Raw genomic sequence first — 16,358 nt, 5'->3', positions numbered from 1 at the left:
CCTCCAGACTGAGAGAGGAGATGTCCTTGTGCGAGTCACCCAGGCTGTAGTGTCTGTCACGGCAGCCCGAGCAGACGAACGTGAACTTGTCTCCCTGAGCCCCACGTGCGCTGGGCGGCGGGGTGCCTCCTGAGGACGGTGGCTTTGTAAATCCCAGTGGGAGGCCCCTTGCCCATGTCCCGAGCAGCCTCAGGTCTCCTCCCAGGCTGCGTCTACACAGGAGAAGGAAAGGAGCAGAGAACGATGATGTGTGGGCTCAGCCAGTGGGCCGTCCATGGCCCCTTACCTGACCAAGTTTCTCCTTGAACCGTTCCAAAGTAGTGTCTCCATCAGGCTGGAGCGACGGGTCCAGGTAGAGCAGGTCTGACAGAGCAGTGGGAGGGAGGCTGGGGCAGGCTGCTCGCACTCCCTCTGCTAGCCGGGTGCAAGGTCCCATGAAGGAGCACCCATGCAACCCCCAAGATGCCAGGGCGAAGCTAGGCAGGACCGACAGCGCTAGAATGACCGCAGACACGTGCGGTGTCGTCGCCCCAGGTAACCACCACTCGGAGTGGACACTGCCTTTACACCGGGGTGAGTGGCAAAGCAGTCCCACTGCACTCCTGGCCACCAGCACGGGCTTGACCGTCCGGTGGTCGGGACAGAGTCATAGTGTTTGTGTCCTCACTGTCCCCTGCCTGGCCCCAGAAGCGCTGACCACACCGAGTCAGGCACACACAGCCACCCAGATGCTGACCGAGCCCTTCCTATGGGCCACGGGGATGCCAGGGGTGCGGGCTGAGTTCCTGCCCCAGGCGGGGGGAGCCGACCAGCCAGTGTGAGGAGCAGCCCCCCACCCAGTTCAGCGCCATCATGGCCCTCGGGTCATCACACCTTGTCCTGGCCCTGCTCTGGCCCGAGTCCCACCACCACCGACCCCTCTGGCTGAGGTCAGGAGGCTGCAGTCTGTGTCTCTCAGACTCTGCTGGTCCCCTTGGCAGCCCTGACCCCAGCTCTCAGCCAGCCTCTGGGGTCAGGGATCAAGGTCCCCTTTCTTTCCGCCCTTTGCAAACTGTGTGGCCTGGGCAGTTCACTCCAGAAGTCTGTCTCCTTGTCTGGAGAATGGGTCCGACCTCGGGTGGCTCTTGTGAGGGTCATTAGGGGTGATGGCGCGTAAGGTGTAACCGGCGTCCTCTGCATTATCCTGGTTGTCCCTATTCTACTGTTGTATCTCCTGCGTCAGCCCCGTGCACAGGAAGTATCTGTCAGCAGGACTGCTCCGTTTCCCCAGCCCCACACCCAGTATATCCAGTTGCCTCTGTGCGTCTTTGCCTGGATGTTCTCTGAGCCGGTCAGAACCTGCCTGCCTCAACTGGAGTCTATTCTTTCCCGTCCTCTCTTACTACTTCCTCCCCCCCCACCAAAACCCCCCTGCTCCTCTTTTTATAGTTGATACCTCGACAACAGACGCAATTCCCCCATGCGGCCAAAGCCTCAGTTTGCAGATCAGCTGGACCTTCTCCTTCACTTCACGTCCGTTGAGTCCCCAAGTGATCGGAGTCCTACCCGCAATGCTTCGCTGCTCCTGTCCTTCTCTTCCCTCCTCACCGCGGCCCCGCCAGGCCCTCATCCCTGCCATCATGGGTTTCCAGGTTGGCTTCCGCTCTGCAAGGGCACACGAGGGTCCTCGCAGGTGACACCAGCTTCCAAAAGGCAAGGCTGTTCCTGACAGTGGATGAGCATGTGTCCCCTCCCTGGTCACCAGGATGAAGGATCCTTGGGAGGACTTGCCCGGTGAGGAGGGAGCCACCCAGGGATGCCTGGCAGCACACGGCGCAGTCTCTTTGGAGCAGAGTCCTGGGGGCCAAACACGGAGACTCCGCTCAGCCTCAGCTGTGACCCCACATCGGGGTTAGGGGACGGGCTTGGGGAGAAAGGGCCTTTTTGAGGCTAAGGAATTACTTCCTTAGGTTCATTGGATCCATCTAAATCCTAATTACCAGCCAGCAATTTTATCCAGACAAGGCAGCCAAAGCTCTGAGAGGCTGGTAAACTGGTCTGTGACCCCATAGACAGTGAAGCTAGGCCTTAACTAGAGTTTTCTGACTTCAAAGCTCTATTCCCCCTATACCATGTTAAGTGTGGCTGGAAGGGTCCTAGTGGGAAAGGCAAGAGCTCTGTCTCTTCGAGTGCAGACTCCCATCCCTTCTCTTGTGGGTCCCCCTCTCCCCAAGCACCTGCTTCTCCCATGGAGTCCCCGTCATCTGGCCCCAGCTGGTTACTTGTCCGCTTTGCCTCCTCCCAACGCCCTGGGAGCCGAGGGCCAAATGTGACAGATCACACCTGCTGACAGCTTTATCTTTGTGTTTTCCTATTGAGTTATTTACAGTGCCTTGGAATTTCCTCTCTTAGTCCAATCCCCATGTCCCGGCAATGGGATGACGTCTCTGAACACAGAGGTGTCTCTTTTACAAGGCTTACAAGTTCAGAGGCTCAAGTAGAGCAAGTCTGGAAGCAGCCGCTTGGACTCAGGAAGCGATTGGTTAACACCAGGATGGATCAGGTGGTGACAAGTGACAGACGTCTGGGCAGGAGCAGGTTTTCCCCTCAGAGGACACTAATGGGGTCTTTGGATCCAGCTCCATGCGCCCCCCACTCTGAGGCAGGATGACGGCGCTCCACGTGGGAGAGACAGATTGCCCTGGAAGTGGATCCAGTTTCTCATTAGTAATAAAGTATCCGTTTAATGGTCTTTCCCAACAATAATTTTGTCTTTCACATGTTTTATGAATGCTCCAATTGTCCCAGGGCATTTTAAGTGGGAGGGAAACACACCATCCCCGAGAGAGATACTGGACTCGCACACCGGCCAACTACCTGCATGTACAATGCCTTTGACCTGTGGAAGAGGCGCCTGGTGCACGTGCGTTGGGACGATCATTGGGCCCGCGTCCAGGACTCTGTCCCCTGCCTCCTACATGGGGACTCATTCTGTTCGCGTTCTCCATCCTGGTTCAAATCCCTGTACTCTCGTCTGTCCTAGTCACGAAAAGAAAAGAAGAAGCTGCGGGAATGGGGGTGCCCAGGGGACACCGGTGGCGGGACTCTGGCCGCTCTCTGTGGGAAAGGCAGGTGGGCGGGGGGCAGCCCACAGGGTGTGTGCTGGGGACCCTGGCACTCTGGATGTGCACGGCATGGTTTGAGGCCCCCGTGCCAGGAAGGGCTCTAGTTGGGGACTTCCCAATCAGGGTGTGTGTGCCTCACTCGCTGGGACTTGAGAATCCCGAGGTTCCCTCACCGTGCTGGGTGGGGACAGCCAGCTCGGCCAGTTATGCCCTGGGCCGGGCCCCCGCCGCGGTCAGGCTTGGATCTGCTCCCCCACACGTAGCAGTGGTGACGCCGCATCTCTTATGTCCTGAGGTTAAAAGAACACGTGTTAACACGTAGGCATCTGTGGTAGAAGTGTGCGCAGCGTCACCCCAGTGATGTAGGAGCTTGACCCCTGCGCTCTGAGGTCGGGACAAGCCACCTACCAGGTCTTGGCTGACGGGGACTCCTGGCCCCGTCTTCCTGGGCTTTTTTCTGAGAAACAGACAATGTCTCTCTTCCCTGCTGCTCCCACCTGGCCCCCGGGAGCACCTGCACCTCTCAAGGGCTCGGAGGGAATCGCAGCCAACGTGCACTGACCACGTGTGGCAAGCACCGTGCTTAGTGACTCACGTGCACCTTCCTGTTCAAGCCTCAGCGTCACGTTAGGACCTACATTCTGTTTCTTCTCACTCCATGTTAATAAATATTTAATAAAATTTAAAAAATGCCTCAACAGATGAACGGTCCTGCTGGAGGTGCTGATACGTGTGCAGAGCTGGGATTTGAAGGCAGACGCGTTGACCCGCACGCGTGATTTCTCCTCCTGCGTCTCTGCCCTGTCACTGAGGAGTGACAAAGACAACAAAGGCAGCAAAGCTTTGGATCATCTTTCTGGTACAGTATTCTCCCTTAATGTGGAAACTGAGCGGGGAAACACTTTCCACCAGCTCCTAAAGTCCTCCCAGGTAGTTATCGTCACGAGTGCCTGAGGGCTGTGTGGGGCTCGATGGGAACACGTCCCCACGTCCCTCCACTCCTGGGGGCCACTCCCCAGGGCAGCCTGAAATAAAGGCACTGGTGGCTGACGAAGCCTGGATCTGCTCAAAGTCATTGGCCTCACCTCTCAAGGCAGAATGGCTCTGGGACGTGTGAGATTTGGGCAGTCACCTGACTGAGCGAACCAGAGTATCTGAAGAAAGAACGCTACCTGAAGATGAGAGGTGGTCACGGAATTATGTACAGAAACAGGGGAGCATAGAGGTGGGGTCCCTGGCTCTCCCCGCAGCTCGCCAGGACACAGCGCCCCTGTGCCGCCAGCCAGGGTGTGCCTGTTAGGGGTTCAGTGCGTCGGGCCAGCCCAGCCTACAGTCGTGGTGAAACCTTCTCAGGTAAACTGCTTGCAAGGATGTGCTAAATTGTCCTTTCAAACTTACTGAAACAATTTTTTTTTAAATAATTACAAATGTTTTTTGGGGAGAAGAGATTTGGTTGGGTGAGTGTGGCTGGATGATGTTTTGAAATAATCATGAGAAAGGGATTTTTGGTCAACAGTCTGGTTGTCTCTGAGGGGAGGGGCAGCTGAAGGGCCATGACAGGACATCAGAAAGTGGCTCAGACAGTCTTGTAGGAACCCACACCTGTCCCAGAGGGGAGCCCTAACCCAGCAGCCCAGTTCTCCTCCTCCCCCTTTGCTTAGGTCTGAGGGGATTTGTTTCTTATTTCTAAGCATTTGAGTCACATAACTTTCCGCCCAGCTCTGAGCGGTGCCGGGTCTCAGGGTGGCGCTGCCACAGCCCACCCTCAGTGAAGGTGGCTGTCTCATCTCTCGGGGGGTGGATGGGTCATCGGGAGTTGAGTCGTCACCCCAGCTCGAGCACTAGGCTAATGTGCCTCTGCCTTTGGAGGAAACCAGCCCCTGGCCAGGGGAATTCTCCAGGGGACCCATGAGGCTTGCATGCAAACATCTTGTTGGCAGTTTCCTTCAACATCCCATAAAAAACGTGGGACTGTTTTCTGGCTTCAGCCCTCTTAGTTGAGGTGATGGATGTTCACCGAGCAGTCTGCACAGACACATGGATAAGGAAGTGGCATTTACATCAATTGCTCCAGTACGCGTTACCAAATTCCCCTCTGTGCTGCTCCCGTGAGCCCTCCCAGCCCGCAAGGGACAACTCACTTCCGCCGGGCCCGAAGCACCGCTTTTTACATGAGTGCGTGATTAAACTGAGCAGTTCCCTAACTAGCCGTGCTACAGAACGTCTGGGTCAGTGCAGAGCCAATTAGTGGGCGATCCCACCAGTATGTCCCCAGGAGCCGCAAGGGCCCGACCTGCGTGACCACCACCCACATCTTCCCTGGTGGCGACGGGCCCACTTGACCTCAGGATGCATTTTCATTTCCAAAAGTCAGTCATGAATTTCCTATTTACTCATGGATTTCCAAGTGAGATTGGAAAAGAGATGAGACATGTTCATTTTGTTGTCTGTGAAATAAGCAAGGAAATAGGTGACAAGTTATTGCATGGAACAACCCTTTTTTTTGGCAAGGAAATTGGCTATTTTGCTTTTTATAAGTTCCTTACTATTTCACACCTTATTGTTTTTCTTCTTCAAATGAAAATCTTTGGAGGAAATAAATCTCTTTTGCTTTTGTTCAACTTCTTGTAAAGATCTATGTATCACTAGCTTTCCTGTACAAAGGGATGTTAGCTATGTAAAAAATATATATTTATGTATTATGCATTTTTATAAGTATTAAGGTTCTAAATTAACCTGCAAAAAAGATACTAGCTATTATTAGTCGATGACATTCTTGGTTATTTCGAAGTATCTGTTTCTGGGATTTATGGAATGTTACATCACACTTAACACATTTTAAACTTAATTCACTCCACGAGTCTTGTTGGGCACCTGTTGCATGCCAGGAGTGTGGCTGGGCGCTGAGGGGCGGAGCCCACCTCTGAGGAAGGCCCCCTCCACTCACACCCGGTATGCAGCCAGGGCGCACAGCAAATTGCTCTGGGAGTCAGAGCATTCCAGCCGAGCGCGGGGCTGGGTGGGAAAGGCATGTGACTGGTCTGAAGAAGGAGGGGTGGTGGGTGGGCTGGGTGGGCTTGGTGGTGGGAGAAGGGACTGGGGACAGGAGAGGCCGTGTTGGGTGGAGGGAAGAACGATAAAGTGCGAGGAGGCACAGGAAATATTCCAGAGTCAGGCTAACAGATGTAGCAGGAGATTTAATCTCTTGGAATCGGGGGGCCCGTCCCCGCCTTGCGCCCGTGACTTTGCAGGCTCTGGGGGTGGTGCTGGGGGACGTCACTCAGCTGTTTAGAAAGTGACCCTGACAGGCCCAGACGCGAAGGGACACCAGCATGGGATGACCTCTCCCAGGATGCTGTGCTGCAGTCAGTGACGTGCTAATTCAGAAGACCAGGTCTTCCCTAACAGAACCGAATTCAACAAGGAAAATATCAGACACTCTCCTGGTGGGAGGGTGGCCTGATGAATTGAAGGAGTAAATGATGCAATTTGGGGAACAATCAAAAAGCTCAAAATTTACACTGAGGGCTGGTCAGATTCTCCCGATTGAAGATCTGTTCGGTCTAGCGTGTTGTGCTAGAACTGCCTACATGGTCTCAAGGTTCCCAGCTGTGAGCACCAGCTCATAAACAAACAAAATCTCGGGGGCTTTTACCTCACACACGCGTCCTGCCCCAGCTCAACAATCAAAAAGCTCAAAATTTATACCGAGGGCTGGTCAGATTCTTCCAACGCTAGACCTGCCTACATGGTCTCAAGGTTCCCAGCTGTGAGCACCAGCTCATAAACAAACAAAATCTCGGGGGCTTTGACCTCACACACGCGTCCTGCCCCAGCTCTCGCCCCCCGCTGGGTCCACCATTCTCTCTGACTGTGATCTGTGACCCCATCAGCCAGACTTCTGTCTCACGGATCAAGGGAGCCTGACTCAGGTTTCTGCTCTCTTGCTACGAGCTCAGTAAGTCTAGATTCGACCACCCCCAGCCAGATGATGACCCAGCAGAGAGCCCCACCCTCGGCAGAGGCAGGGACGCATCGCGACTCCTCAGGGGGCACTGGGGCTCTCGGCTGCAGGCTGTTCTCAGACTACCTCCGGACACGCTCACGGAGCACGTCCTTGTGTCTGGGGGTGCTTGCTGCCATGTCACGTGTTGGGACTGATTTCTTCTCAGACCGCTCACAGCCGAGCGGGGACAGACATCCATCCGGAGTGCAGTGTGAATGGGGTGGTGCTGGGGGCAAAGGGCACGGACACCTCAGGGGAGCCCTTGCAGAGAAGGCTCTGCTCCGTGGCTCCATGGACCTTAGCGACAGATCTCAGGAGAAAAGCAGGAAACTAAGATCCTGCTTGGCTAGGGTGGGGAAGTCATGCGTGCAAAGGACACGGCGACCTTGATCTTGACCTTGCCCTGGGCAGTGTTGCCGTAGAGGGGATGAGGGATGCCACGGACAGGGGCTCAGGGAGAGAGGACTGTGGCGTCAGGAGGAGGGGCCTTGTTGTCTGTCTGGATTGGATCTGGCCCGCTGCTGGGAACAGGGGGGCAGGGACCACGTTCTGGGTTAGGGGCCCAGGGTGGGGTTCAACACTGCCCATGAACTCAGGTGGCCCCCATCCTGTGGACCTACTAACGTGCGTGGGAACTCTTCGGGGAAGGACTGTGGTTCGGGAGGCTGGTGGCCACCAGCACTCACGCTGGCTCCAAGCGGGACTCTTTCCAGATCCTCTCCCAGGGGCACCTGAGTTCAAGGTTACACGGCCACCTGCCGACTCTGAGTCCCCTTGCTCAACCCTGCCCCCTCCCTGAGCCACCTTAGGACTTTGCATCCCACAGTCGAGCCGTGGTGTGTCCGCCGTTGAGTTTCTCCTCTGTCATGCTGATCGATATTTGCTGGATGCCCATTCTTCCTACCTCCTCCTTGAGGGCTGGGACTGGGCTGCTTTTGTCTCTGGACATTCAGCACCCAGTGTGGTATGAGGCACATGGTGGGTGCTCAATACGCATGAGTTCAATGGCACAGGAAGTGGGTCGGGTGTAGACACGGAGTTTCTGGTTTGGAGGGTTGGCAATATACAACTGTCCATCAGGAAGGGGAACCGAAGGGATGCGGGTAGGGAGACAGGGCCAGGCTTCGGGCAGTCTGGGAGGTCATGTCATAAAAGGCTTCAGTGCAGAGGTGATGCATGAGCTGGGCCTCGAGGCCTTTGGTATCCACTCAGCAGTAGGCGCTCAATAAATGCTAAGAATAGAACTGCTAGTATTTGTCGAGTGCTTGGTATTTACCTGGTGCCTTGCTCTGCAGGAAGACACGGAGCCCCAGCTTCAGATGGCCTGATGTGGGCCACACCGGCAGGACCCCCAAACCACACGCCCCCACCCTGCTGGCTGCTGGAGTGGAGCAGCAGGAGGGGCTGTTGGGGTGAGAAAGCATGGCCAGCGTGGTGTAAATGGTTTTGTCTAAGCCGCTGGTTTTAAAACCCTACGACATCCTGCAAACATTGTCCTGGGCTGACTTTTGCGCCCTGATCCTGCCCCTTAGTGGGGAGGGGGGCTGACAGCTCACGGAATGGCTGCCCGGTCCTCCAGTCTGGTGACCGGGACTGCCACAAACCAGCTCTTCGGGGGCCCTGGAACGCTTTGTAGTTTAGGCCCTGGGCCCGCGGAGGGAGGGAGCGGGCGTGGGCGTGGCGGCCCGATTCACTGGTGGAGGATTCCAGGTCTGCGGGAAGCGGAGCTGTGGAGGGTGGGGGGCACAGGACGCGAGGGTGAGCTGGACGTAGGCATCTACCTACCGAATGGCTTTCTCCAAGTGGGGCGACCTGACGGCCAGGCCCTAGCCAGGGTGTGCGGCCGGGCGCCCCGCAGGGTGGGTGTTCTGGGTGCTGGGGACCTGCGGTTCAGCCAGCCTAGGGGTGCTCGGTCCGCAGGAGGGAAGGGTCTGGATGGCGAAGAGGCGGTTCCGTCAGATACAGTGTACCCAGGATGTCTACACGAATCACCTACCCACATCGGAAGTTAATGTCGTGGGAGATACAATATTAAATCAAAGTCACAGGACAGGAACACACAGGGACTCACTGAGCACTGGCCGCAGGGCAGCTCACCGCCGGGTGCTGGGGGTCTCGGGGGGCAGTGAGCAAGCACTCCAGGGCGGTAAGGACCGTGCAGGGCAGGCCATGGGGGCCCTGGGGGCTCTGGGGGATGGGATGTGAGGGCAGACAGAGCTGCAGAGGGTGGGGGTGCGTGCAGGGCCCGCGGAGGACAAGTCTGGGGCAGCAGATGCAGGTGATGTGCGGACTCCCAGGCACCCCACAGGCTCCGTCAGCTAGAAAATGGGGAACCTCTGGGGCCAAGTGACTCCGGGGCCAAGTGTCGGGATCTGCCCCCATCCCACAAAAGGAGGCAAGGGAGGAGGATGGGAAGGACGCAGGCTGGACACCCTGGGCTCAAGGGGCCACTTGGCTATAGACAAACTTGGAAGGAGGCAGGGTCTGTGGAGAACTGCTGTCCCCAGTGTCAGGACCTGAGCCCCAACAGGGAAGGGAAGGTGGATGAGAAGAGCTGCTGGAGAAGGCGGACGGGCCGGTACAGGTGGAGGAAGAGCCTCCCGTGGGCGCTCAGGTCGGGGCGGGGGGAGCTGGGGCTGGTGCTGGTGCAGAAGGGACAGGAGACAGGCAGCGGCCGGCGTTTCTGCTCACCCCTGCAGCCACGCTGAGGGGCCCCACATTCGTCTGCGCTGTGACCCCCAGGCGAGGACGCGGCTGTTGGCGAGGGGTGCGAGGCTGGAGAGACAGGTGTGCCCCCATCATATGATGAGCATGCGTTGCCCGGGGACTGAGGGTCCACCAGCCAGCACTGGCGGTGATGCTTCCCTCAGGCGCCAAAGGGCAGGCAGGGCACCGAGGGGCCAGAGTCCCCACCTCACGGCCCCGTTTTCTCCAAGAATTAGAAGCTGCGGGGAATTCTGAGATCCTGGGCAGCAGGGCAGGGCCCAGTGGCTGGAGCAATGGAGGAGGCCTGAGGCTGAGGACCAGCTGGTTGGAAAGTGTCCGTTCTCCACAGTCGTGGTCAGCTGGTCACCGGATTGTCTGCAGTAGACCGACAGGCCAGCCCGGGGCTCAGGGACACGGCAGAGAGGGCCAGAGAGACGGGCCAGAGAGACGGGCCAGCTCGGGGCAGGGAGACGGGCCAGCCTGGGGCAGGGAGACAGGTCAGCCCGGGGCACGGACACGGGGCCAGTCCGGGGCAGGGACACAGGGCCAGCCCGGGGCAGGGAGATGGGCAGGGAGACGGGACCAGCCCGGGGCAGGGAGACAGGTCAGCCCGGGGCAGGGAGACGGGCAGGGAGACGGGGCCAGCCTGGGGCAGGGAGACAGGTCAGCCCGGGGCAGGGAGACGGGCCCAGCCCAGGGCAGGGAGATGGGGCCAGCCCAGGGCAGGGAGACGGGCAGGGAGACGGGCAGGGAGACGGGGCCAGCCCGGGGCAGGGAGATGGGCAGGAAGATGGGGCCAGCCGGGAGCAGGGAGATGGGACCAGCCCGGATCAGGGCTGGCCAGGCGCAGCATTCTGAGCCGCTAGGGGGCAGGGGTCTCCTGTGGCTCCCATCTCCTCTTCTCCCTGCGGGCAGCCGCAGGCCCCCATCATCGCTATGCTAACCCCTTCCTGCCCACATGGCCTCCCTCGCTGCCAAGCTGGTGGGGGGTGCTGCCGGTCGGGCCCTGGCCCACGGTCGGTGGCCGGTACGTGCCTCACAGCTGCCTTGTGCCCTTTGCCAGTTGTCCTGTGTCTGTGGCAGCCCTGGTTGAAAGCCACCAGGGGTCAGGGAATGCCGACACTTCACGAGGTCACTTCCCAAACCTGGCACTCCGTAGGTTGTGGGATCATGCGCCCCTGGCCCCAGGCCCTGCGGGCTCCTGAGGAGTGGGTCAAGTCGGCCTCGGGTCCCTGACCCCCAAGTCAGACCTCCTGTTACTCTTAACTTTGCTGTCACTTAGCGCTAACACGAACGTCTGTTGAGTGACATGTGAGATAAACCGCTCTGTGTCATTGTTTCATGCGTGACTCTGCCCTAGGATGCCGGCCTCGGGGCCAGGAGCCGCGTCCGACGGTCCTCCTTGTGTCCCCGGCCCGGGAGGCGCCCGGTGTTTGTCGACGGAGCCGGCGGCCTTGTGGTGGCGTTTGACAAGCCTGTGGCCTAGGGGAGCTGCACCTCGCCTTGACTCTGCCATTAGCAGTCCCTGACCCGGAGCACATGGACCCTGGTCCATAAGTAGGTCACACGAGGTGATGCCGAGACGCTTCCTTGGCACCGTCGGAGCTTGGGCTTCTGGCTGCCTGACAGGGCTTGCATGGTGGGCGTTGGTGGAGGAAAAGGCCTCTCAAACCCCGGTCCTCTGCGTGTGTGTGTGCGTGTGCGCGTGTGCATGTGTGTGTGCGTCTCTCTGTATATGCTTTCTTGTTTTCTTTCCTGGAAACAGGGTCTGGTGCTTTCATCAGATTCTCAGGCTGGTCCGCAGGTTGGGGGCTGCCGCTCGGGGGCTCCCCAAAGCCCAGCACACACGTTGGGTACCACCGCTTTCCTCCGTGAAAACCTCGAAAAGGAGGCACTCACTGAGTTCCTTGTCGATTCTGAGCCTATGGGGGGACTTTGAGCCAGGTCACGGCCCCTCTCTCTGTCCCACAGACCTGGGAGGCCCAGGGCCAGACACTCAGCGAGGCTGGGGGCTGAAGTCCACGTCTTCTGGGTGTTCTCATGCCTTCCTTGTGCCCTCACCTCACTGGCTGCTGACAGACAGAGAAATACAGTCATGTGATGGAAACGTTCTTATAAAAGCTTGTTGCTAATTCTTTAGTGTAAAATGTGACCTGTTTCCTTAAACTCTTCACCATGATTTTTCAGTGGGTTCTTGTCTTGCTGCCCCTGAACGGCACCAGCCTCCCGAGAACTTAACGGGACAGACAACCGTCACACCAGGCTTACATAACATGGGCCTGTGCATTCAGATTTCCAAAGGTTTTCTTTCTGCAGAGACAGGACGTGCTATCATGTAGAGTTTCAGCTCAATGGCTCATTCTGCCCAGAAGACCCAGAGGGCTTTCAGTTACCTGGGAGTTTGGACAGGTGAGGTTGCAAGGTGCCAATGTAAACAACCGTGAGTTTACCCAGCACAAAGAATCAAAGCTTGCCTGTTAACTTCCTTAGCAGTCATCCCAAATAAAAGCCAGAACCAGAGCCAAGAGATCGACTTACAATATCACAATGCAAGTTTTTGGTTGGTGAAAAAAAATACTAGACTTTCCATTGTGTTATAATACAAAGAACAATATGTCCCAAACTTTGTTCCCGGAGAACTTCCCCGCTGAGTGGAAAGCTGTCTGCTTCCTCAGATTGGTTCCAGGGCCACAACTGAGCAGGTATGACCAACCCATCCCTCCTCTGAATGCTGGAACTCCCTCCCCACTGCCTGGTCTAATTGCCAGCCAGATGCTCAGGAACTTGGAATTAGTAAAATTCAAATACTGAAAATGAACAGGCTTTTAAAAAGTCAGGGCTAGGCCCACCCTGGGAACTCAGGCTGGGGGCCAGTCCTGGGTTTCTCCTGTGAGGTTCAGTGCTGCTGGAAGCCTCGCTGGGGGCAGAGTAACTGTAAGGGGACGGAGGTGGGAGCGAGGGCCAAGGATGGGTGGCGTCCAGCGGGCCCGAGCTGGAGGGGCAGCGGGTCGTGGTGTCCAGAGGGCAGGTGGCAGGGCTGGGAGCCCAGAGGCATCAGAGGGCCACAAGGTGCGTGTGGGTCTACGGTGGCCCCTCTTCCTTCCCAAAGCCCCTCCCCCCGTGTGCTGAGGCTGCTGTGGGGTGTGTGGGGGGGGAAGGGATGGTACTCAGCAAGGCTGAGCGTTTACCTGAAGACCCGGTTACCTAAGCAGGTCTAGCAGATTCTACTGGCCTGTGTGGAGGAACTGGACCAAAGCTGCTCCTCACCACCATCCCCGGGGATGGGGCCATGGGAGAAAGACACCACCAGTTACAGGAGATGAGAATGACATTTTCTCAGCCCCTGCCCGTGGTTGGAGTGGCTGACCTGTGCACCGCCCGGACCCCCCTCCCCGTATCTGTCAACAGAGGCCACTCCTTGGGCGGGGCTGCTGGGAGCAGGGAGGGCAGGGGCGATCCAGAGCTGCTGCCCACCCTGCTCAGTGCAGGGACCGTGGAACGGATCAGCACTTGTGGATGTGATGTGCGTGTATTCCAGAGACGTCACCGGCTCTGGGGACAACGTGGGGGTCAGCAGTGTCCAAGCAAGTCACACCATCGAACAGGCCCTTGTCCCCATCCTCTTCTCTTCTTACAAACCATTTCTGTGACAGATTCAACTCATTTCGTCTTCAAACCTGTGTTCCCGGAATGGAACCGTCCAGAAGTGTGAGGAAGAATGAGATTTCACTTGTGTTGCATTTCCTCCAGAAGACAGCCTGCCTTCTGCCGTCCTCCCTCGTGCGTGAGCCCGTCTAGACACGGCGACGTCAGTGATGGCCAGCGCCCACCGAGCACTGTGTCGGGCGGGACGGGCCCTGTTGTCCGGCTCCAGTTGCAGATGAGGACACCCAGGCGCTCGGCTGCGCTGGAAACTGCCACGAGCCTGCACGCTCCGTGGCCTGAGAAACACTGAATCCTCGTGCTCCGATTCCTGAGCCTTGCTTGGATTCTTGCCTCCTGCCACTCCCATGCCCTGGGTCCGTCCTCCTGGACCCGTCCTGCCTCCTCCCTGGTCTCTGCCGTGCTGCTCCTCCTCCCAGACTATCCTCCGCAGGCCTCCAGAGCGGCGGTCCTAACACAGGGCCGCCAGAAACACCTCCACCTTCCGCGGCTGCTTGCCCAGGGCACAAAATTTGTAGCATGGTGTGAGAAGCTCTTCACAGCACTCCCTCCCCGAGTTTCCGGGCCCCACAGCCCCTGCGCTCTAGCTCAGACCCCTCGCCGTCCCTTTAGCATGATTCACTTGCATAGCTGGTTGGGGCTTGAAGATGTCACTCCTTCCGCCTGGAATGTGCTCACGTTCTGCCAGCCCCCGAGAGCCCCCCATCACGCGCAGCCTTCCACGCAGCTCTGTTCCATGCTTCTTTATTTTATTTTATTTTATTTTTAAATATTTTATTTATTTGAGAGAGAGAGAGAGAGCACAAGAGGGGGGAGCGGGAGAGGGAGAAGCAGACTCCCTGCTGAGCAGGGAGCCCTATGTGGGACTCGATCCCGGGACTCCAGGATCATGACCTGAGCCGAAGGCGGTCGCTTAACCAACTGAGCCACCCAGGCGCCCTGTTCCATGCTTCTTTAAAAACTGTAGAGTGCATGTAGTGTAAATGAACCATTAACCATTTTAGAGTGAACACTTCAGGGTCATTCAGCTCTTTCCAATGCTGTGCGACCATCCCCTTTATCTTATTCCCAGACGCTCCAGGCTGAGCACAGAGGCTGACGCGGGGTTCCATCCCACGACCCTGAGATCATGACCTGAGCTGACTGCGCCTCCCAGGTGCCCCAGGTCTGACCCATCTTGAGTGAGCTCTGTACACGGGGGGGTAAAGACATGATGGCACTCTTGCCCGCGTGCGCGTCCACGGCCCCAGCACCGTGTGTCCTGTTGGTTTCCCACTGAACAGTTGTAGCACCTTGTTGAAAATCAATTGGCCATAGAGGTGCAGGTTTATTTCTGGACTTTCACTTCTATTCCATTAATTTATATGCTATTGTTTTATTAGTTATATTTATACTGATTTATATGTCTTTCTCCAATACCACACTATTTTCATTACTGTAGCATTGTACTAAGTTTTGAACTCGGGAACTGTGAGTCCTCCAAGTTTGTTTTTCTCTTTTAGGACTATTTTGGCTTTGGGGTCCCTCCTTTCAAATCCCATATGAATTTCAGGTCTGGCTTCTCCATTTCTGCAAATGTAGAATCATTTTGTTGATTGTAGTTCATTTTGGACAATATTGTCATCTTTATAATAGGAAGTATGCAGCAGATGAACACAGGGCGTCCTTCCATTCACGGTGGTCTTTAGGTCTTTCCACCGCAGCTCCTGTCGCTGCCCACCCTTGCTACACTAGTCTTTCTCCGTAGCACCAACACAGTGCACGTGTGTGTGCGCACATGCGGATACACACCTGTGCGTGCATGTGTGTGTTCTCTCTCCCAGCTCGATGGGACCGAGGGACGTTCTTCCGCGCCCTTGACACATCGGTAGTCACAGCACATGTGTGAATTAAACGTTTTTACTCAGTTTCTCGATCATAGACACTGAGATAGAGCAGAGAAAAGATGCCTGTGATTCCTGCCCTCACGTGGCTGACAGTCCGCTGCTGACCCTTGAACAACACAGGCTTGAATTGCCCAGGTCCACTTGTAGGTGGAGTTTTTTTGTGTGTTTTTTTTGGTAAATACAGGACCATACTGTAAATTATTTTCTCTCTTCTCTCCCTGATGATTCTTCGATAACATTTTCTTTTCTCTGGCTTACTGTATTGTAAGAATACAGTGTATAATACGTATGTCTTACAAAATGTGTTAATCTATTGTTCACGTTATTGGTAAGTCTTCTGGTCAACACTAGGCTGTTAGTAGTTACGTTTTGGGGGGAGCTAAAAGACATATGTGGATTTTTGACTATGCAGGGGGTCAGCACCCCTAACCCTTGTGCTGTTCAAGGGCCAACTGTAACGGGAAAATGGTGAATAGATTTAATAATTCTGCACTGAGCGCCATGCTAGGAAGTTCTGAGTGCTGAGAGACGGTGACTGGAAAACCTCCGAGTTGAGGCCAGACAGAGTTTTCGGACTATTTTTGCCTGCAACACATTTCCTGAATGCAGGAAATTCAGCTCTTAAAAGATACAATTTTTATCATAGTAATTCTTGTGAGGAACTTATACTCTATGATAACGGAATGTTGTAGGGTTATCTATAATATTGGAACAACCTAAGGTCCAGCCATAACAGACTGAATCATATCTACTATCGCATCTGTGATATGTGGGATGGAATACACACAGCTTCTAAAGTCACAGTGTGAGGGTGTTCTTCAGGACACCAGGCTGCACACAGCAGTCTGGGAATAGGGTGTGCACACACAAACAACATGACTTCATCTTACGTGTCCACAAAAGCCTATGCATCTGTTCATCACTCACACACATGTGTGTACACTTTCTGCTCATACCAAAATGTTACCGTTTTGTAAATGTATCCCAGTGAGG

This window comes from Neomonachus schauinslandi, chromosome 8 (assembly GCF_002201575.2).
Source record: "Neomonachus schauinslandi chromosome 8, ASM220157v2, whole genome shotgun sequence".
In the NCBI taxonomy this organism is placed as follows: Eukaryota; Metazoa; Chordata; class Mammalia; order Carnivora; family Phocidae; genus Neomonachus; species Neomonachus schauinslandi.
This window is presented reverse-complemented; position numbering follows the sequence as displayed.